This window comes from Camelus dromedarius, chromosome 12 (assembly GCF_036321535.1).
Source record: "Camelus dromedarius isolate mCamDro1 chromosome 12, mCamDro1.pat, whole genome shotgun sequence".
In the NCBI taxonomy this organism is placed as follows: Eukaryota; Metazoa; Chordata; class Mammalia; order Artiodactyla; family Camelidae; genus Camelus; species Camelus dromedarius.
In genome coordinates this window covers 1,208,117-1,229,424 of record NC_087447.1, presented here as the reverse complement: position 1 = coordinate 1,229,424, position 21,308 = coordinate 1,208,117, and the positions used below count along the sequence as shown (strand labels likewise).

General features: G+C 50.9%; 1 long non-coding RNA gene across 1 annotated transcript in view; it reads right to left on the bottom strand.

Moving 5' to 3' along the window:
* The window catches only part of LOC116152049 (uncharacterized), a 96,153-nt gene that overhangs the window by 52,828 nt on the left and 22,017 nt on the right, over positions 1–21,308 (bottom strand). Inside the window, exon 2 of the long non-coding RNA XR_010383226.1 lies at positions 4,678–4,923. This is a non-coding gene — a long non-coding RNA (uncharacterized LOC116152049). The remainder of the gene's footprint in view (positions 1–4,677; positions 4,924–21,308) is intronic.

Genomic DNA, 21,308 nt, shown 5'->3' with positions numbered 1-21,308 from the left:
TTCATTATTTTGAACAGGAGTAAGTGAGGGAGAGAATGTTGCGTTCACCCTGCTTTTTATACTAACAAACTCTGTTACAGTTGTCACACCGTGGGAGGAAGAATTCCAGATTGTGAACGCAGGAGGAACGGCAGGGTTAGAAACACACCACTCTGCAGGACTCATGAAACGGTGGCTACAGGTGACGAGAATGAATCATTTCACATCGAATTAACTGGACGCGACCAAATCAGCGCTCAGAGGACAACGTGCCGCCTGGAGCGCGGGCGCCGGCAGGAGGACAGGCGGAGGACCCCGGAGCTGAAAGCCCGTCTCAGGCACCCACTGGGCCGCCACCGAGCGTGACGCGGCTCCTGCCGACCCTGGCCCCTGCCCCGGGAGCCCTGCGCACGGCAGGTGGCGGCCTGGCACGAGTCCCCTGGGAGCTGGGCGTGGCCGCGGGGGCGGTCCGAGCCGGCAAACAGGTGCTGCGGTCTCTGCACTGGCGTCCCCTTCTTCCAGGAGCCCCTGATGTCCCCGCCGGGGCTCGTCCTGACTCCCAGAGGGAGGGCACGCAGGGCAGAGCCCCAGCTGACCAGCAGGGGCAAGAAGTGAACCTGCCTGTGTCACCCACGGACTCGGCGGTGGCCTGTCCCTTGCCCCAGAAACCTCCCGGCACAGACGCACGAATGGTGCTGCGGGTGGCCAGGCGGGGGCGGAGAGGACGCGGCCTTCAGCGGCGGGAAGATGGTTATTACGCATCTGGGGAGGCGGCCCCAGACGGCGTGTCTCCGGGAGGAGCGCCCGCTCGGGGGCTCAGTGCTGCCTCCCTGCGGCCGTTGTGTCCGCATCTGGCGACGTTCAGGGACCTGCCTGCTTTGCAAGCCAGAAGGAAAGGTGTGAGGAAAGTCCGGAAACGTGGGGGGGCTACGGGATTCTCACCCCCAGCTGGAAGGGAGTGACACTCAGAAGGTCCTCGGGCAGCAAAGGGCGAGGCAAACTCAATCTAAGACATCCCCACTCTAAGCGTGTAGCTCCCCGGCTGCCCCAGGGGTGGCAGGGGTCCACAGCCACCCCCAGGTTCGGGGCTGGAGTGAGAAGCTCAGCCCCCACAGAAGCGTACACTTAAGGGACTTGACGTCCATGAAGTGCGTGTGTGCAGAAGGCGCTGCAGGGGCTTGGTGGGGGCAGGGAAGGTGGCAAAGACCAGATGCCAGGTGGGTTTCAGAAGTAGAACCGACTGGGGCTGGTGGCACTGAAAGAAACGGGGCGTCGGTGCCGCCCAGGCTCCATCCTCCCCCGCCCTCGGGTCAGGAGCGGCTCCCCATCCCCGAAACTCCATGAAGCACGGAGCCGCCCCTCATGCTCCCTCCACGTCCAGCCCTTCGCCCAGCCCACTTCGCCAGGCTCAGTCCGGCGGGCCTGTTACCCCAGGCCGTGTCACTCGAGTCCCAGGAAAGGTCCATCATGTCTTGAAAGTGTTCCCGGACAAGCCAGCCCTTCTAAAATTATCCACCTCCCGCTACAGCTCACCCGCCTGAGATGCAGTCTATCCGGCAGCCCTGCCGGCTCTGCAGACCCAGTACTCAGGGACCGCTAAGGCCCTGGTCCTGCCTCTCCTGGCAAACAAAATCAGGTTTGAGATCCACCATAAAAATAAATGTAAAAAAAACCAATGCTCCTAGGAGGGAAACCAGGAGATTTTTCAGAGAAGTCGAAGAAAGCCCTAACCACCATGACAAAGACGCTCAGCCATGAAGCCCCGTGGAAAACGGTATGGGGGTCCATAAAAACTGAAAATAGACTTGCCTGTGATCCAGCAATCCCTCTCCTGGGCATCTGCCTGGAAAAGACCAAAGCTCTAATTCAAAAGGATACACACAGCCCACTGTTCATAGCAGCACTGTTTACAGCAGCCACGACATGGAAGCAGCCTAAATGTCCACCAACAGATGCCTGGGTAAAGAAGCTGTGGTGTATGTATACAGTGGAATACTACTCAGCCATAAAAAATAATAAAATAGTGCCATTCATTTGCAGCAACACGGATGGACCTGGAGATCATCATTCTAAGAGGAGTCAGCCAGAAAGAGAAAGAAAAATACCATGTGATATCACTCATATGTGGAACCTTAAAAAAAAAAAGGACACAAATGAACTACTTATGATTTATAACTAAGAGGACTGATTTCTTGAATATGTGCCAGCACATCTGACTGTCCTTCGTGACTGGATCACCACATGCTGTTGACTCTTGTATTGTGGTTGGCTTTATTCCTTTGATAATATGTAAGTTTAAAAAGCTAAAGCTCTAATCTGTTCTTGTAAACAGTGATCAGCACATATATGCAAAGTTTTTAAATATGAGCAGTACGTGGTGTATATGTGTTTACATACGATACATTGCATATGTGCGGTCCGACTGTAACAATTCTACCTCTGAAAACTGGAAAAGGAAAAAAAACTTCAGTTCAAGCCCTCCCAAATTCCCCTATCAAAAGGTGCTATTAATATTAATACGTTAATGATGAGGCAACTAAATGCTAGGAGGAAAGTACACATTTACCTGTATACAAATGTGTTTATACACACAGAGCAAGCACTTCAGCCAGAATTTATGAAGAACTCCAATAAATCTGTCACAAAAGAAGAAAACCAAAAAACAATAAAAAGGGGCTAACAAAACTGAGCAAACACTCTTTACCCAAAAAGTGTCTAAATGATCAGCAGGCTCATGGAAAGGCGCTTGGCCACCTCCGTCACCAGGGCAGTGGCGTTGCGCCCCCGCGGGGACGCGCAGGCTGTGGGCGCGGCGGCGGCGGCGCGGACCCGGGGGGCTGGAGGCGAGGCGGCACGGCCACCCATCGCGGAAGATGAGGGCTGCTCGCACAGCTGATCGTGCGCTCCCCCGGAGTCCCGCCCCCAAAGGGAACGAGACACGGCTTCACCAAAAGACGCGCACAAGGATGCCCATGAAAGTTCCACCCCTCGGAGCCGCGGGCTGGAAACACTCCGAGGGTCTGTGAACGAGAGACCGGGGTCCCCTGGGGTGCGTTCCCGCCTGGAACCCTCCGGGGCGATAAAGCCATGCACAGGTGCCGGTGCGCAGGGCGACGTGCTGAGAGCGCCCGCTCTGCGTTCCAGTTCTAAGACGTCCACGCAGGCGAAGCCTGCCAGAAGAGAGGGTGGCCGCCGGGCGGCCACCGGGAGCGCAGGGCGGGCTTTCTGGACGGTGGCAGCGGTCCGTCGTGACCGGGGCGGTGGCTGCATCGGTGCTCGAGGGGCAAACCTGCGCGTCGTACGTGCAGACGTGCGCGCCTCACTGGGTCTAAGTTCTACCTCCATGAAAACAATGGAAATACATTGTCTAAGACACGGAGGTCTGTCGGAGAGGACGGCAGCCGACGCTCGCTCTAAGCGGTTGTGCAGCCTTTAAGGACGGGGGACGTGGGCTCTGTCCGCTGACGTGAGGGAGTTTCATAAAAGCGGACTGAACAAAACCGAGAGGCGCAGGAACAGTAACAGTGACAGGTGACGCCGGGCCACGTGGAGAGAGAGAATGCCGGGTCGGATCCGTGTTTGGGGCGACAAGCCGAGCAGGTGGGGGCAGGAAACGAGAACAGGGGCACCCCAAGGAAGCACTGCTAGCAAAGTGCTTCACATCTCGCTTTTCAAACTTGACAAAATACTGAGACTGGTCGTTTTGGGGAGCAGGAACTATAAACGGTCTATTTTTCTGCTCAACACTTTTATTTAAAAAATGACACCCACTGATGTGTAAGTAGAGAAATAGAAACATTAGGGCAGGGGACAGAGGTTGGATATCAACAAACAGAAATGGGAAAACCGAGGGCAGTGACTCCGCTCCCAGGAGCTCCCTGACGGGGGAGCTCGGTGACTGTTTAAAAAGAGACGCGCCCAAAAGGGAGAGGCCACATTTAGAAACCAGAGAAGTGGACTGTGGCTTGAGCTGTCGGGAGCTCATGGGGCGGCAGAGTTTAAACACAGCACTTGTGCACGTGAACTAGGGAAACGCATCAGAGGAAGCAGTCATGGGCTGAGTGGGACCCCCGGCAGGTGTCCTGAGGCTCCTGGCCCCGGGGGCTCCGCACCTGAACGCCCCCCTCTCTCTCCACCTGCTCCTCGGACCTCCCCCCTCCCCCCACCAGCACAGTGGGCGCTGCGGCTGTTCCGGGGCTGTGGCTGGTGTGGGGGCTCCCAGTCCAGCTGCTGTGCTCCCCTGCGCTGCCAGTGTGAGCTCTGCTTCTGTAACACACCCCAGTGGCTGCAGATCGGATGCCCTGGACAGAGACCCGAACTCGATCTCACAGCCCTTAGTCCTGGCCCTGGCCTGGTGTTTCCTGGAATGTGGGCAGAGGAGCGTTCAGAGCAGGAACCGCGTGCCCAGGACCTGTGAGGGTGGTCGTCCCCCTCACCTCCCATCATCTTGTGAAGAGCCCTTGAAAATGGAGCCAGGCAGCCTCCTCTCCCAGATCGCCTCTCTCTACCGGGACTTACACGGCCCCTCCTCTCAGCCTCGGCCCCAGCCCTCGGACATCTCTCTGAGGAAGGTTCCTGACGTCAGGTGCGTAATTCTGTTTATCAGGGTCTGCAAGTTCTTAGAGTCTTTGAGATTCCTTTAAATAAACCTACCCCTTCCCCGCACAAGCGCTGGTCTTTACATGATTCTCTTCTTACCGTTGCTGTTAGTCGGCCACGTCAGCATCCGTCCTGTCTCTGGAGCGTCGCGTCCTTTGTGGTTCTCCAGAATCCCGCCAGGGCGTTCAGTGACCCACACGACACGGCGTGCTCAGCGCGCACTGCTTGCGCGGTGCGAGGGGCTGGCGGTCAGGAAGGAACGCGGCGTGCACCTGCCCAAGGCGCCCACAACCGTGGTGTGGGAGAAGGGCAGAGGGCCAGGCAGCCACCAGGGCGACAGGACACCTGGGGAGGGACAGAGGCATGAAGGTGAGACCGGCCGTGGAGGGACTGGGGACCAGCCAACGTCTTAAGTCACTTGAAGGTAGAATTTTGGACGTGGCGACCGCTGGGACTGGGAGGGGCATGAGGAGGAGCGGGAGGAAAGGACTGTCTCTGAGTCGGGGACCGCACAGCCACCCGCACCCTTGGTTTCGGGTGTGGTTCTGCGTCAGAACAGTGTGGTGCCGGGCGGCACCGGAGTCGGGCTACGAGGTCGCTGTTTGTTTTCGAAGGATTTATATCTTCAAGTCTTAGAAAAGCCAACAGGGAAGTCCCAAGCCACCTGTGGGTGGTCCCCAAACACCTGCCACCCGGAGGCGGCCAGACCTGCAGAAGAGGAGTGAGGCTCTCTGCGCAGAGACTCACGTCCCCTCTTCACGTTCGGAAAGTCTGAAGCCCTGACACCAGAGGGAGGCGTGTGTGTGTGTGTGCGCGCTCACGCACACGCGCACGTGCAGAGGAAGGGTGGGGAGACGTGCCTTCAGAACTGTGGGGACTCAGGGCTCAGAGGTCACCATAACCAGTCGTGTGCCTGGAAGCCCGCCGAGGACCCGGCTGACCCTGGGTGGGGCCCCCAGGCGCGCACACTGGCTTCCCAGGGTACCCCTGACCGATGCTGCCCCACGGCCCTGCGGAACTTCCCCGAGACCTCTGGTTCCACAGCGAAGACAATCAAGTACTAACCTGAGATGCTGCAGACACAGGGTGCTGCTCGGGGAGCTGCCTCGTCCCCCACGGCCGGGCACCGGGACCACCCCCCGCAAAGAGAGACCCCAGCTCAGCCCAGGGCTGGCTGCAGGGGCGGGCGCCTTTATCACCGGACTCTTGAGTTGTGTCTGCCCCATCTCGGCCTCTGTTTTCTGTTCCACATTCTCCACTTGGGAAAGCAGGGTGGGCGGGGGTCGAGGGGCGCCCAGGCCAGTTGAAGAGCACAGGACGAGGATGGGGGTGAACAGACCTACGGCTCCCGCCCCTGCCCTGACCGCCCTGGACACAGCCAGAGGGCAGCCCGGGTCTTGACCGCCTTCCTGCTCTCGCCCATGTTTCCCGCCGAGCTTGGAGTCCTGTTCCCTCCAAGACTCAGAGCAGCCAGACAAGACGCTGACCGCTGTTCCTGAATCCCAAAGCCACCTTCTTCTTCCCCAGGAACAGAAGCACCTCGGGCCAGCGGCAGGCTGCCGCCCACCACCTCCAGCACCGGCGGGCAGCGTCCACTTCCGACGCAGAGCCAGGCCCAGACCAGGCCCTGCCATGGCGCCCCTGTTCTCCGCCACGGGGAACCCACTTGAAGCCACAGCGGGGATGCAGGACTTGGTTCCCAGAGGTTCCCCTGTGAGAGCGGAGAGCAGTCAGGAGGGAGGGTAGGGGGCCTGGGACGGGTACCCGGCAGTCGGTCAGAGGGAGACGGAGGAGCAGCTCCCGGCCCCGCGGGCCAGGGGTCCACGTGGGACGGGAAGGGGACCGGTCACATCAGGGCAAGGGCCACGTCATTCTTACTTGGCTAGTAAAGGACGTGCGCTTCAGAGAGCTGAAAACACGGGCGACCTTGGATACACAGTAAGCATGAGCTATGCCGACTTTTTTTTTAAATTACATGCGATCAACCGAAGTGTGAGCACTAGCGAACGGGGCTGTGGGCGATTTGCTTTCTCCTCTAATTTGCTACTTTTGTTTAACTAAGACCCCGTTTTCTTACTGAGATATGACTGACACACACGGAGACCAGGTTCAGGCGGGCTACGCGATGGTTTGACATTTGCATACACTGTGAAACAGGCGTCCCAGCAAGTCCAGCGGACAGACGCCGCCTCGGAATCACCATTTCCTTCTTGTGATGAGAACGCTAAGATCTGCTCTTTTAGCAACGTGCAAACGTAGAAGACAGTGTCATTGACCACAGTCCCCGCGCTGCACGTCGCACCCCCGTGACTTATTTTTTAGGGACTAGTTTTTGTTGATTTTGGGGGGCTAACTGGGTTTATTTCTTTGTTATTTTTAGTGGAGGGACGGGGGATTGAACCCAGGACCTCGTGCGTGCTGAGCACGTGCTGCACCACTGAGCTGTCCCCCGCCCCCTCCGGGACTTATTTATAACTGGAAGTTTGTACCTTTGACCCCCTCACCTATTCTGCCCAGTCGTCACCCTCTTATCAATCAGCTCTCTGCACCTGTGAGCCCATTTGGCTTTTTTTTTTTTTTAAATATTCTACATGCAAGTGAGATGCCACAGCATCTTACTCCGTCTGACTTAACTCGTTTGTCACGATGCCCTCTAGGTCCAACCGTTTTCTTACAAATGGCAAGATTTCCTTCCTTTTTGTGGCTGAACAGTATTACGTCACAAATCACGTCTGCTGTGCCATTCGTCCTCAGTGGACACCTAGGCCGCTTCCATGTCTCGACTGTTGCAAATAACGCGGCAGTGAGCACGCGGGTCCAGGGTTGTTTCAAGGTAATGTTTACCTTTCTTTAAGATAAATACCCATTAGCAGAATTGCTGGATCATATGGCAGGTCTATTTTTAATTTTTGGAGGAAACTCCGTGCTGTTTCCCACAGGGGCTGCACCAGTTTGCGTTCCCACCAGCAGGGCACCAGGGCCCCCTTCCCTCCACGCCCGCACCAGCATTTGTTATTTGTTGCCTGCTTGATGACAGCCACTCTGACAGGGGTGACGGTGTCTCCCGGAGCATTTCCCTGATGAGCGGCCATGGCGAGCACCTCCTCGTGTGCCTGTTGGTCATCTGTGTGCCTTCCTTAGAAAACTGTTTATTCAGATCTTTTGCGCATTTTTAAAGTGTATTGTTTGTTTTCCTGTTATTGAGTTGTATGAGTTCGTCACATATTTTGGACATTAACTCCTTATCAGATGTTTGATTGATAAATATTTCCTCCTATTCAGTAGGCTGCCTTTTAATTTTGTTGATGGTTTCCTTTGCCGTGCAAGAAGCTTTTTAGTTTGACGTAGTCCTACCTGTTTATTTTTGCTTTTGTTTCCATTGCAAACCTCAATTAAAAAAAATAAAATAAAATATTGAAGATAAATAATAGGGAAATTTTCAGTACAGAAGATAGATAAGTTGACAGTGACCCCTGGATCCCTCAATTAGACGTAGTCAAAAGATAACTAGAAACTTCATGAATCTGGAGCTGTTCCTTTTTACAGGAAATAAGCAGGATGGGGAAGAAGCCAGATTTAGAAACCTATGAAGGTGTCTGCTGGACAAAAGCCAAAAAAAGCCCGGGGATTCTAGGAGCACAAACAGGACATGGTAGCACAAAAGGAACCAGGAAGTGGCCTGCACCCAGATCTCACCTGACCCTGGCAGGGGTATAAAGGCCCCTGGCCCTGGAGGCGCCACACCTGAACACCTCCCCTCTCTCTCCACCTGCTCCTCTGACCTCCTCCACTCTCCACCCACCAGAACCATGAGCTGCTGTGGCTGTTCCGGGGGCTGTGGCTCCAGCTGCTGTGTGCCCGTGTGCCGCTGTGTGCCCGCCTGCTCCTGCTCCAGCTGTGGCAAAGGGGGCTGCGGCTCCTGCGGGGGCTGCAAGGGGGGCTGTGGCTCCTGCGGGGGCTGCAAGGGGGGCTGTGGCTCCTGCGGGGGCTGCAAGGGGGGCTGTGGCTCCTGCTCCAGCTGTGGCAAGGGGGGCTGCGGCTCCTGCGGGGGCTGCAAGGGGGGCTGTGGCTCCTGTTCCAGCTGTGGCAAGGGGGGCTGCGGCTCCTGCGGGGGCTGCAAGGGGGGCTGTGGCTCCTGCTCCAGCTGTGGCAAGGGGGGCTGTGGCTCCAGCTGCTGTGTGCCTGTGTGCTGCTGTGTGCCCACCTGCTCCTGCTCCAGCTGTGGCAAGGGGGGCTGTGGCTCCTGTGGCTGCTCCCAGTCCAGCTGCTGTGTCCCCGTTTGCTGCCAGTCCAGCTGCTGCAGACCCTGCTGCTCCCAGTCCAGCTGCTGTGTCCCCGTTTGCTGCCAGTCCAGCTGCTGCAAACCCTGCTGCTCCCAGTCCAGCTGCTGTGTCCCCGTTTGCTGCCAGCGCAAGATCTGAGGCTCTGTCCAGGGACCTCAAGTGGCTCCTGCAGATCCAGGATGTCTAGGAAGTGATCAGTGTCCCATCCCAGAGTGGCAAATTGCAGCTGTGAATTCACCTTTTCTAGAATGGGGGAGCCTAGATTTCCAGTCCCAGTGGTTTCTCCCCAGATTCTAGAGGAGAAGATGGATCTCCTGTGCCTTCTGTCCATTCTGGATCCTCTGCCTCATCCACCTTGGGGGAGAGTAACTTCCTTCCCACAGTCCCTTCAACAATGACTGTCTCCTCAGGCCCCTGATCCCTGGAGCCCATCACCCATCATGCTTCAGACTTGGCTGAGCCTGGTCAGTCCCACAAGTTCAAAGTCTGGAGCACAGCCCAGGAGATGTCCAGCTTGCACAACACCCCCCCCCCCAACCCCACACCACCTGGCCCGGCTCTGGCACTTCTTTGTAACCTGCCTGTGTTTCTTTCACCTGCCAAGGTCCACACTGACCTGGCGACAGCTCTAAATAAACTCGTTCCTAGCTGAAGGACTCTATCTCCATGGTATTTCTCTAATATTCACTCCAATGGGAAATTCAAAAAACACCTGTGCATTATTGATGGGAGTAAAAACAGGTGGAACTTCTTTTTCTGAAGGTAAATTTGGCAATATTTACTACAATTTCGCCATTGACAGTATTATTTTTATTTGCTTTGGCGGCATTATCCAATAAAATTATTAAAGAGAATGAAACAGAAAAATGGAACAATTGGAAGCAGAAGGCAAAATTATCATTATCCACAGATGGTTCCACCGTATACCTGGGTGGGTGGGGAGAGTCAAATAAAAAATGCTACAAAATGTAAGTGAACTCAGGTAGGGCTGGGTACATAATATGTAAAATCAACAGCATTTCTAGTCACACATAATAAACAGAAATGTAATGAGAGAAAAGAACCACACTCTTTCAACATGAACTTTATAAGACACATTTCAAAAATCTATACAAAAAAGAAGCATTTATGATAGTAAAAACTGGAAATTGTCTAGATGTCCATTAATAGTAGAAGAGAAAAATTCTTTGCAGTATAGTCAGTCAGTGGAATACCACATGGCAAAGAGAATCTTAGAAACATAATACTGAGTGGAAGAATCCAACAAAAAGGTATACACCATGACTCCTTCAATAGGAGTCATGCACGCGCGCACACACACACACACACACATGCAAAGAACAGGCTGGTCTGTGCCACCAAGGAGCGGAGCAGGGCTCTTTCGGGGAGAAGTGTCTGGAAGGGAGACAGGAAGAGAGATCCTGAGGTCTGGTAATGTTCTGTTTCTAAATACATGTGTGTTCATTTTGTGAAAGTTTATCAGGCTGCTTTCTTATGTGCATTTTTCTCCTTGAATTTATATTTCAATAAAAGTCTCTTAAAATCTATGTGAAGAACACTTTAATATGCTGCGAGACGTAAAAGGACTCATGAATAAAAGAGCAGATAACTCTTCTCTTAATAGGAAGTGTTAACACTATAACCAAGTCATGCTTACTGAATTAATATATATTTAATCTGAATAAATATACCAAGAAGATCTTTTAAGTAGCTATTCTGATTGTAACATTCACACAGAACAAATATACGCATAAAAACAGCCGAGACAATGTTAAAAAGAAAGGGGACCAGCTATCAAACGTATAAAGTGACGATAATTCAAACAACTTGACACAAACACATGAAGATCCAACGGATAAACGTCAAAGAGCAGACCCACGGGAAGGGGAAGCAAGCACGCACGGGCCCCCTTACCTGTGAAAGACGGCGCGTGTGATTTGTTTAACAATGTATTACTCCGTGCATGGTATTAAAGCAATCAGTAGGATCTAGGAAAACCAAAGTTGTATCTTTACTTCACCTCTTACTCCAAAAATAAATTCCATATGGAATAAAGACACAAACAAAAAACACACAAAAAGCTAAAAGAAAACAGGAATTTTAAAATAACATCGGGATGGAATCGCTTTTTTCTAAGCACAACACAAAATTCAGCAGCCCACAAAAAGAAAAGATTGATAAATTCAGCGTAAAAGGACAATAGACACGTAAAAAGAAAAAGCTAATCTGCATGGCAAAAAAAATAAATAAATAAGGGCAGCGTCAACGGACAGTTCACGAGGCGCCAGGCCCCACCCGAGGGCAGCCGTGCGACTCGCCCGCCGCGCGCGCTGACAGCCACCGTCCTTGTGCGGGAGACACGGAACACAGGCGCGACGCGTGGCACGGTCAGCTGCCCTCCCAGAGGCGGGTGCCGGGGACTCGCGACATTACAGGCTTCTGAGAAGGGGCAGGGACAACATGCTTAGGAAGTCTGAGGTGACTAGAAGCACACACACAGACCCAGAGAAGACACAGCCTCCGAAAACGTCTGAGAGGCTACCTCACGCCCGCCGGGACGGGAATTACCCTGAAGACAGCAAACAGCAAGCGGTGGTGGGGGCGGGGAGAAGAGGGGGCCCTCGTGCACCGTCAGCGGGAACGTAAATCAGTCCAGTCATAATGGAAAACAGTACGGAAGTTCCTCGGAAAATCAAAAATATAAATACCATGTGATCTGGCAACTTCACAGCTGGGTATTTATCCTAAGAAAATAAAATCAGGATTCAAAGATACATGCACACCAATGTTCATTGCAGCATCATTTACAATGGCCAAGATATGGAAGCAACCTAAGTGTCCACTGATAGATGAATAGATAAAGAAGATTCGAGGTACAGATGCACACACATATATGTGTACGATGGAATGCTACTCTGCCGTAAAAAGTGAAATCTTGCCATTTGTGACAACATTGATGGGACTAGAGGCTTTACGCTTAGTGAAGTAAGTCAGAGAAAGACAGGTCTCACTTATATGTGGAAACTAAAAAACAAAATGGAGAAACAAAAGAAAATTAAAACAGACTCACAGACACAAAGAACAAACAGGTGGTTGCCAGGGGCTGGGGGGTGGGATGCAAAGTAGGTGAAAGGGGTTAGGAGGTACAAACCTCCAGCTATTACATAAATACGCCGCGGGGGTGAGAGGCACAGCACGAGGAACAGGGCAACAGCACTGTAATAGCTTCTGTATGGGGACAGGTGGTTCCTGGACTTACCATGGGGGCCACTTCATGGTGTATGCAAACGTCACACCACTAGGAAGTACACCTGAAACTAAGATAATGTTGTACGTCAACTATATTTCAACTAAAATTAGTAACACAGACAAAGTTTGAAACATCAGCGTGCCTAAATATATGAAGCAAACCTTGACAGACCTGAAAGGAGAAGCAGCAGCACACCAGCAGGAGGCTGCAATGCCTCACTCTCAATAACGGATAAACAGCAAGACGGAGGAGCGGAAAGGAGACAGAGGCGTTACACAGTTTAAAAACTGGATCTAGCAGACGTGCACAGAACACTCTACTCAAAGAAGACCGAGTTCAAATTCTTCTCACGTGCACATGGAACCCTTTGCAGAATAGACCTCATGTCAGGCCACAAAACATTCTCAATAGATGTAAAAAACCAGATACCATATGAAGTATCTCCTCCAACCACAACAGGGTGAAGTTTAAAATCCATAACAGAAGGAAGACTGGAAAATCTGTACATCTGTGAAAATTAAACAACACACTCTCAAATAACCAATGAGTAAAGAAGTCATAAGAGAAATTGGAAAATACCGAGAGACTAATGAAAATGAACACACAACACACTAAAACGTAGCAAACGAAGAGACGGCCGTGCTGGGGAGTTTCGCTATAAACTCATACATTACAAAAGAAAAATGATCTCAAATTAACAAACTAGCTTTACAGGAACTACAGAAAGAAGAATGAGCGAAATCAAAAGCCAGCAGAAGGAAGGAAATAATAAATATTAGAGCACAAATTAATGAACTGCAGAATAGAAAGCCAGTAGAAAAGCTGACAAGCCCATAGCTAGATTAACTAAGGAAACAGAAAGAAGACTCAAGTAACTAAATCAAAGTGAAAGGGAATATTACAAATGATGCCACAGAAACTAAAGAAAGATTATAAGAGAATTCTGTGAGCAATCGTGTGCCAGCAAGTTGGATAACCTAGAGGAAGGGGTAAGTTCCTGGAAATACACGATCTCCGAAGACTGAACCGTGCAGAAAAGGAAGCTCTAAACAGAACGATAGCTAGCAACGAGATTAAATCAGGAACTCAAAGCCTCCTGACAAAGCCCAGGACCAGAGAGTGAACCAGAATTCTATCAAACACTTGAGGAAGAATTAGCACCACTCCTGCTCAGACTTTCCCAAAGAACTGAAGAGGAGGGAGCACTTCCAAATCCATTCTGAGACCAGCATTATCTTGACACCAAAACCAAAGACACAACAAGAAAGGAAAGCTAAAGACCAATATTTTCAACGAACATTGCTGCAAAAACCCTCAATAAACTGTTAGTAAACAGCCAAACAGCTTGGGGAAAAGAACAAAATTGGAGGACTCACATTTCCTGATTCCAAAAACAGGTTACAAAGCTATAGTAATCACAACAGTGTGACACTGGCATAGAGACAGAGATGGGAAGAACAGAGAGTCCAGAAGTAAACCCTCACATACAGGATAGAACGCCCTTTGACTAGGGCACTAAGAGAACCCCACGGGAACAGGACGATCTAGGCAACATGTGGCATTAGGAAAGCTGGATCTCCACATTCAAAAGAACAAAACTGCACCCTTACCTTGGGCCATATACAAAATTCAGCTCAGAATGGATTAAAGACCTAAACATAATCCCAAAACTACAGAACTCCTAGAAGAAAACATAGGGGGAATCTTTATGATATTGGTTTTGAAAATTATTTCATGGATAAGACACCAAAAACACAGGCAGCAGAAGCAAAACCAGACAAGTGAGATCACATCAAAGTGAAAAGCTTCTTCACGGCAACGGGAGCAGGCAACAGAGTGAAAAGGCAGCTGCAGGACAGGAGAAAGCATTTGCAAGTTGTGTGTCTGATAAATATTGCCTTATCCCCAGGAAGATGCATGCCGTTAAAAAAACAGAAAACAGCAGGTGTTGGCAGGGATGCAGAGAAGTCAGAATCCTCGTGCACACTTTGCGAGATTATAAAATGACACGGCCACTATGGAAAACTGTACGGCAGCGCCTCAAAAAAATTAAAAATAGAACCACTATATGATCTAGTAACTCCCCTTCTGGGTATACATCCAAAAGAATCAAAAGGACAGTCCCAAAGAAATATCTGCACACCCATGTTCATAACAGCACTATTCACAACATTCAAGAAGTGGAAGCAACACAATGTCCACAGGTGGGTGAATGGAGACGCAAAAGGGGAATGTCCCACCGTAGGCGACAGCATGGATGAACCTTGAGGATTTTAGACTAATGAAAAAAGTCGGTCACAAAAAAACAAATAGTATGTAATTCCGATTATATGAGGTCTCCAAAGCAGCCAAATTCATGGATGTAGAAAATGCAGTGGTGGCTGCAGGGGCTGGGAAGAGGGGCAGGGGGAGGGCAGCTGGCTTTGATGGGTATAGAGTCTCAGCTCTGCAAGATGGAAAGGTTCTGGACACCTGTTTCACAACCATGTAAATATGCCTAACACTGCTGGACTGTACGTTTTAAAATGGCTAAGATTTTAAATTTTATGGTATGTATTTCTTACCAAAAAATTTTTAAAAATTCAATATTGAAAATGAGCAAAGAACATGGACAGTCTGATTATGGGAAGAAATACAAATGGGTCTTAAATGACACAAAAATGCATATTGTAACCCTAAGATACATAAGTTCTCAGCTATCAGACAAACTTACTCAGAAAGTCTGACAACGCGATGAATTGTCAAAGACGGGCACGCTCGCACCTTTCGGGGAATATTAATCGGTTTCTCATGATGGAAATTTGACAGTATTTATCAAGAATTTTAAATGTCCATATCGTTTGCCCCGGAAACCCCAGTTCTAGGAAGTCAACACAGGGATTATTATTTCATTATTCTTCCAAGCTTCCAAAGGAGCCATAATGACTTGAACGTCCTGTAACAATAAGCTACGTGAAATATATAACACAGTCAAAAATGAAGTAATCAGCAGTGATGTCCAAAAATGAAGCAGCCCTGGGTGTAACGGTTTAGCCTGGCACCTAGAATGTGTTAAGTGAAAAAATCAAGGTGCAGATCACGTGTAGAAGATGCAACCCGTTACGCTGGCCCTGAGGAAGGCAAGTAGGCAGTGGGGCGTGGGTGGGAGAAAGACATTTGCCTCTCACTGTGTTATCTTTCAAACTTACCGTGGTAGCAGAATAATGGCCCCTCGAGGACATGCATGTTCTGACCTGGGGAACCTGTGAACACATTACCACGTGCGGCAAGGGTCACTCTGCGGGTGTGCTTAAGCTGAGGGCGGAGATACGAGGCTGTCCTGGATTATTCTGCTGTGTCCAGTGTAACCATCAGGGTCTTAAAAGACAGAAGCTTTATACCAAGGTCCTTTGAGAGTCAGAAAGGGAGATGTGACCACAAAAGCAGAGGTCAGGGTGCTGCAGTTGGAAAACAGAAGAGGGCCAGGAGCCGAGGGAAGCAGGTGGACTCCTGAAATCAGAGGAGGCGAAGGAGCAGAGCCTCCCTTCCAGCCTCCAGCGGGAATACGGCCCTGTGTTCCTTGGTCGCCGCCTGGTGATGCTCTGGCCTCCAGGGGCTGTGCTGAGACACCGTGTTTGTGGTGACTTGTGCTGCAGCAGTAGGACTTGAACCCATGCACTGTGGGTGGTTACGACTCACCAAAACTAACCAGCTTGAGATACACATTTATCAGCACTTCAGATGTGCGCACCCACTTGCCTGGCAATGAGCCTTCAAGAAATATATTCTAAGGGAAAAACTGCAAATGAACACAAAGATTTACACACAAGGAGAGCTATCACAACATGACTTTTAAAGAGGAAAACTTGGGATCTATCAAATGTTTAAATATTAAGAACAAACAGAAAATTTTGTAAGAATGTTTATAGAGAATTATCAATATAAAATACATCACTAAAATTGAAACTCCAAAGGACCAGTAAACAGAAGAGTAGATACAGCTGCAGAGAGAGATGCTGAACAGAGGGCAAATGGTAAAGAAAACTGATTGGAATGCAGCATAGAAAAATGCTTAAATATGGAAACAACCTTAAGACACATGAAGAATACAATGAAAAGTTTCAACGTACAACTTACACAAGCTGCGGAGGGAGAGAACAGAGATTGTGGATAAAATTCAACATTTGGAAACAACAGTTATCCAGAATGGGTAAAAGGATGAATTTCATACTGAATAATCTCAAGGCCAAAACATGATAAACAAAAATATAAATAAACCCAAACCTAGCCACATCACAGTAAAACTTCAGAACACAACGGCAAACGGAAAATCTCTGAAACTACCAGAGCAGAAAGATTAAGTAATGCTTCAATTGGCAACAGACTTCTCAGCTGGAAAGGAGGGGGCAGGAGACGCGGGGGACATCGAGCGCCAGGAGGAAGGGGACCGCTGTCGGTCTGGGGTTCTACGCCCAGCAAGGCCGCCGGCACCAGTCAGGGGTGAAGTGGAAACGCGGCTCCGCTCCGCTCAGATGAGAGAGCCCGCCGCCGCCGCCGCCGCCCCGCGGCCGGGCCCCCCCGTGCCCCGCAGGCCCTTCGGGAGGCGGGGAAGCCGAGCGGCCGGGGGCGCTGACGGCAGCAGCCACGCGCGTGCGCAAGGCTCGTGGCCTGCGGACGGCGCAGAGCAGGGCGCGTGCGGAGAGCAGCCCGACCGGGGCGGCTAAGCAACGCGGCCCCGGGGGGGCGGTCGCGAGAGCCGGGACCCTCTGGCCCCTCGGCCCGCAGGCCCGCCCCGGGGGGCCCCGGGCTCGGACCCAGCCCCGCGCTCGCTCCGTGTTGAAGGTGGTGGCGGAGGGCGTCGTGGCGGCGGGCCGACGGGCTCCGGCGCCACCGTCCTGTGTCTGGGGGGTTCCTCGGGGACGCTTCCAGGAGAGGACGGCCCTGTCTCTCAGGACGAAAAGTCAGAGGGCCGATAGCCTCCCTCCTGACCGTCCTCTCAGGGGGACACAGGCCGAGGCTTGCCCACCTAACCGGCCCCAGGCACCGCATCAGAGACTAATGGTGCGGGGAGCAGGGCCCCCACAGGTCCGCTTCGGGGGCGCAGCCCTCCCAGGTCCCGGCGGCGCAGCGGGGCCCAGTGCGGGGCCAGCGCCCGGTGGGGGACCAGAGCCCAGTGTGGGGACCAGCTCCCAGTGGGGGACCAGCGCCCAGTGCGGGGCCAGCGCCCGGTGGGGGGCCAGCAGCACTGGCGGGAGCTGCGCAGACGGCGCCTCCTCCCCGGGCTGGGCGGGCGGTCGTAGCCGCCCCTCCCCTGCTCAGGCTCCCGCCTTCGGGGCGAGCCTGCAGGAGGCGACCTGTGAGCTCTCCACGCCCTGCCCACAAGTCACCCACAGCAGGTCTCCGGACACGCAGCTAAGACCTCCCACCAAATCAGGAAAAATAAATTACACACCTTCACAGAGCCTGGAGGGTGAACATAAAAAATGAAAAGCTAGATTAATACAATAAGGAAGCAAAGAAAAAGTACGGTGACTGGAAAACATCCCCCCCCCCCAAAAAGAAAGAAAAATGTATCAACACTCCCCTCCCCCAAAAAGGAAGTGAAATCATCACTTCAAAGACAAACCTGCAGATTCGTTTTCTTTAATCTGTTAAGAGAATAGTTGTAAAACAAAATGCCATGGAAATGCTGAGAATAAAGAAATAGGAACATTTCAACCAAGGAAAATGCATATAGTTATGTTTTAACGTCAAAGCAGGTTTTCAAGGCAAAGTTACAAAAGAGGGAGGTGGGGATGGGAAGAATGGAAAAGGAGATGGTGAATATAAACGCCTCTCAATTCATGATCAAAGGGCAAATTCACAAGGAAGGTAGGACGTTCGTTCCTGAACCTGCATGCATTCAAATACATAAAGCACACAAAAATATAGAAAACAAAAATGGGAGGGTTACACGGAGAAAGTGATGACCCCGCAGTTACAAGCACTGCAGGTTTTTAACAAGCTTCTCTCAGTAATTATGAGACTGAAAATAGAAAACGTCAGCACAATAACAGAAAATTCAAATCATCCAACAGCAGCTTAGCCTCCTGAACGTATACAGAGCACGGTTCCCAACACCAAGAGAGCATATTTTTTTTTTCTTAAAGACATTTTGGAACCTTGATCAAAATTAACCAAATCCTGGATTGGATCCATTTTTTGCATGAGCCCTTAAAAAGATGTCAAAATGTAAAAGCACGTGTGCCTCATTTATCCAAAACAGTTGATGAAAATTCAACCCAATTAAATAAGGACGTGTACAAAATAAACCGATACATGAAATAAAATAAGCCAGATACGAAATACATCCCCACTGCCAAACGTCCTCCTTCGCAAACGGTGGTCCCTGATTTGCCCGCAAGACTTGCGCGTTGCAGCCGAAACAGAAGACCTTATCGGCTGCACTGATCACTGATCACTCAGCACCATCCACCTGCGGCTTTATTCAAAGAGTGAAAAAACTTGCAGATGGCTGTAACCAGCCCGTCCTTGGAGGGCATTCGCGATGACAGAACAGCGCGTAGGTAAGGGTGTCCACGCAGAACGCCATGCCCAGCCACCTCCTGGCCTCGGTCACAGCGGAACAAGGCTGCCCCCAGGCCCCTGAAGGCAGCTGCTTCCTAACTTGCTCCAGGTCTGTCCTTAAGAAGCCACATGTCAACTGGCATTTTTCTCTAAAGAATCCAGAGGTAACGGTGGTCTGCCCAGCGTAAGGCTTGCAACGTGGGTTCAATACTCTAAAAACTCTGAAACGTGTCTTCAAAAATTCAGAAGAGAAAGCTGAACACAAACAGTATACAAAAGTTGTTCAAGAAACAAAAAGTTGTTCCAGCACCAATGTGCCTTTTGAACTGCAGTTTGGAAATACGTTTTGAACTTTCCAATTAAAAAGTGAGGGAGTACGGGACGCTGGGTTGAATGTACATAAAGCAAGCATTCCTTTGTCATCTTTACATTTATTTATGAAAGAACTGAGAGGTACTTCTCACCAAAAGTAATAAAATGTGAAATGAACATGATAAAAAACAAGCTATAAATCATTTCGACAGGAGACCCAAATGCAGCAAAATTTTCATATCACACCAACAGCAGAATTCATGGAGACATTCAAGCAGAATTAATAAAGGCTCATAAATTATTTGATAATCTGATTAATGTATAACAGTGAATCATTTAAATATTTTGGGAGAGATTCAAGTTTCCTGCTAATTGGACGTAAAAATATTAATGCAGCCAAAGGTGTTATAAAACCCGTAACAGCCCACTCTAATGAGGACGTCATTGTGAACAGACCGACGAATGTAGTTAAGTAGAAGAGAACGTAAGACTAACCAGCACACAGAATGCCGCTGTCCTGAAGTTTGACAGCGCGAATGTTAAAACATTTAATTAGTATTTTCCCAGATTTGACAGCAAACCTAAAAACCTGTATTACAATACCATGAGACTAAAAGAAATTTTCAAAATCGACAATAAAAAAAACAAACCTCATGCAGCCACGATAGAGTTGAAAAACTAATACGTCTTCCTAGTCCCTCTTTAGAAAACGAAGTTTAAAATTGCTGTCATATGAGGAAGTGATGGAAGGACATGTGGCCAAAAACCAGCGGGGAAAAGTGCTGTGAGGTGGGCGGGGGGAGTTCAGGCAATTAACTCAACAAAATATAAGGGCCTTTCCTGCATTTGTCGGTATTCGTCAGTTCTTTAAATCTGTAATTTACTGTGATTTCTTATTCTAATTATTAACTCAGACATATGCACACTCTTTCTGAGTTGGGCCCCAAAAACCAGAGGACGCATACAGATCTTAAAACCAAGAGTTTCAGCTCAAAACGACGCCAGACTCACTCAAGCAAGAGCGACGCCTCTGTGCGCGAAGCAGTGGGCCGCGCGGCGCCCACGGGGGCTCCGGGCCTCGGCGTCCCCCGGCCGCCAGGACGACGCGGTGCGTGGAAAGCCAGACCCGCAAATGCTAACGTCACGGGCTGTGTGCTCGTGAAGAGCACCGGGCCCCAACGTCTCACAGCAGGTTCTGCAAACCAGGCGGGAGGGCAGGCGCCCGCGGCCGTCTGCGCGGAGACAGCCCGGCTCACCCACGCGGGGAGCCGCGCTGCGCGCGGCTAGACCAGCGGGTCCTCCCGGCCCCTCGCCGAGTAGCCCAGCCTCTGGACTGACTTCTGTGCCACGGCTGAGCCGATCCAGGAACCACCGGCCCAATCCCTTCAAGAACAGTTTGTCCCGGCGCGCGCTGGCCTCCTCCACGGAGCGCGCCTTCCGAACGGCTAATCTTAGCATCTGCTGCAATCTGAACACGCTGGAATATTCCCAAATATTTAAGTGCTGGTTCCTCTTTGCTTAACAGTTCTTTCCTAGATTTACCTCATTCCCCTCACATCTTACTGTAAGGAGCAAGAAGAAACCAGGCTCCAACACTTTGCTAGGAAACACCCTCAGCTAAACAGCCAAATTCATCACTTTCTAAGTGATGCCTAGAAAGTCTAGAAAACATTCATCTTCGTTTTCTGCTGGTCTGTAACGAGGGTCCCCTCTCCTCCGGTTTCCAATAGCATGTTTCTCACGTGCTTGTGTTCTGCCATAAAGCACCTTTAACGTCCGTATTCCTGCCGAAAGCCGTTTGAGGTAATGCAGGCTTTTGCTACCACACACCTCAGAAGCCTTGCAGCCCTGACCCATGGCCCTCTTAGCAAAGCGACCTCCACGTTTTCAGGTGCTTACAGCAGCAAGCCGCTTCCCGTCACCGAAATCTGTATTTAGTTTTTCTTGTGGCCATCGCAACAAGTCATCACAAATACGGTGGCTTGAAACAACAGAAATATATTCTCACCCTCACAGTCCTGGAGGCTATTCGTCCCACTAAGGCAGCTGTCAGCAAGGCTGCACTCCCTCTGGAAACCTCCCCTCCCTTCTGGTGGCTGCCGGCCTCCGCGGCTTGTGGCCACACCACTCGAATGGTCAAGGCAGTGTCTGCACACCACCTTCTGCTCCACAGCCCATCTCCTCCTCTGCGTGCGCCAGGCTCCCCCGCCTCTGTCCCATGATGATACATGGGCTTACATTCAGGCCCACCCAGAGCCCCCAGGATGGTCTCTCTATGTCAGGACTGAATTTAATCACACCTGCAAAATTCCCAGTAGATCCGAGGTAAGGGAACCTGG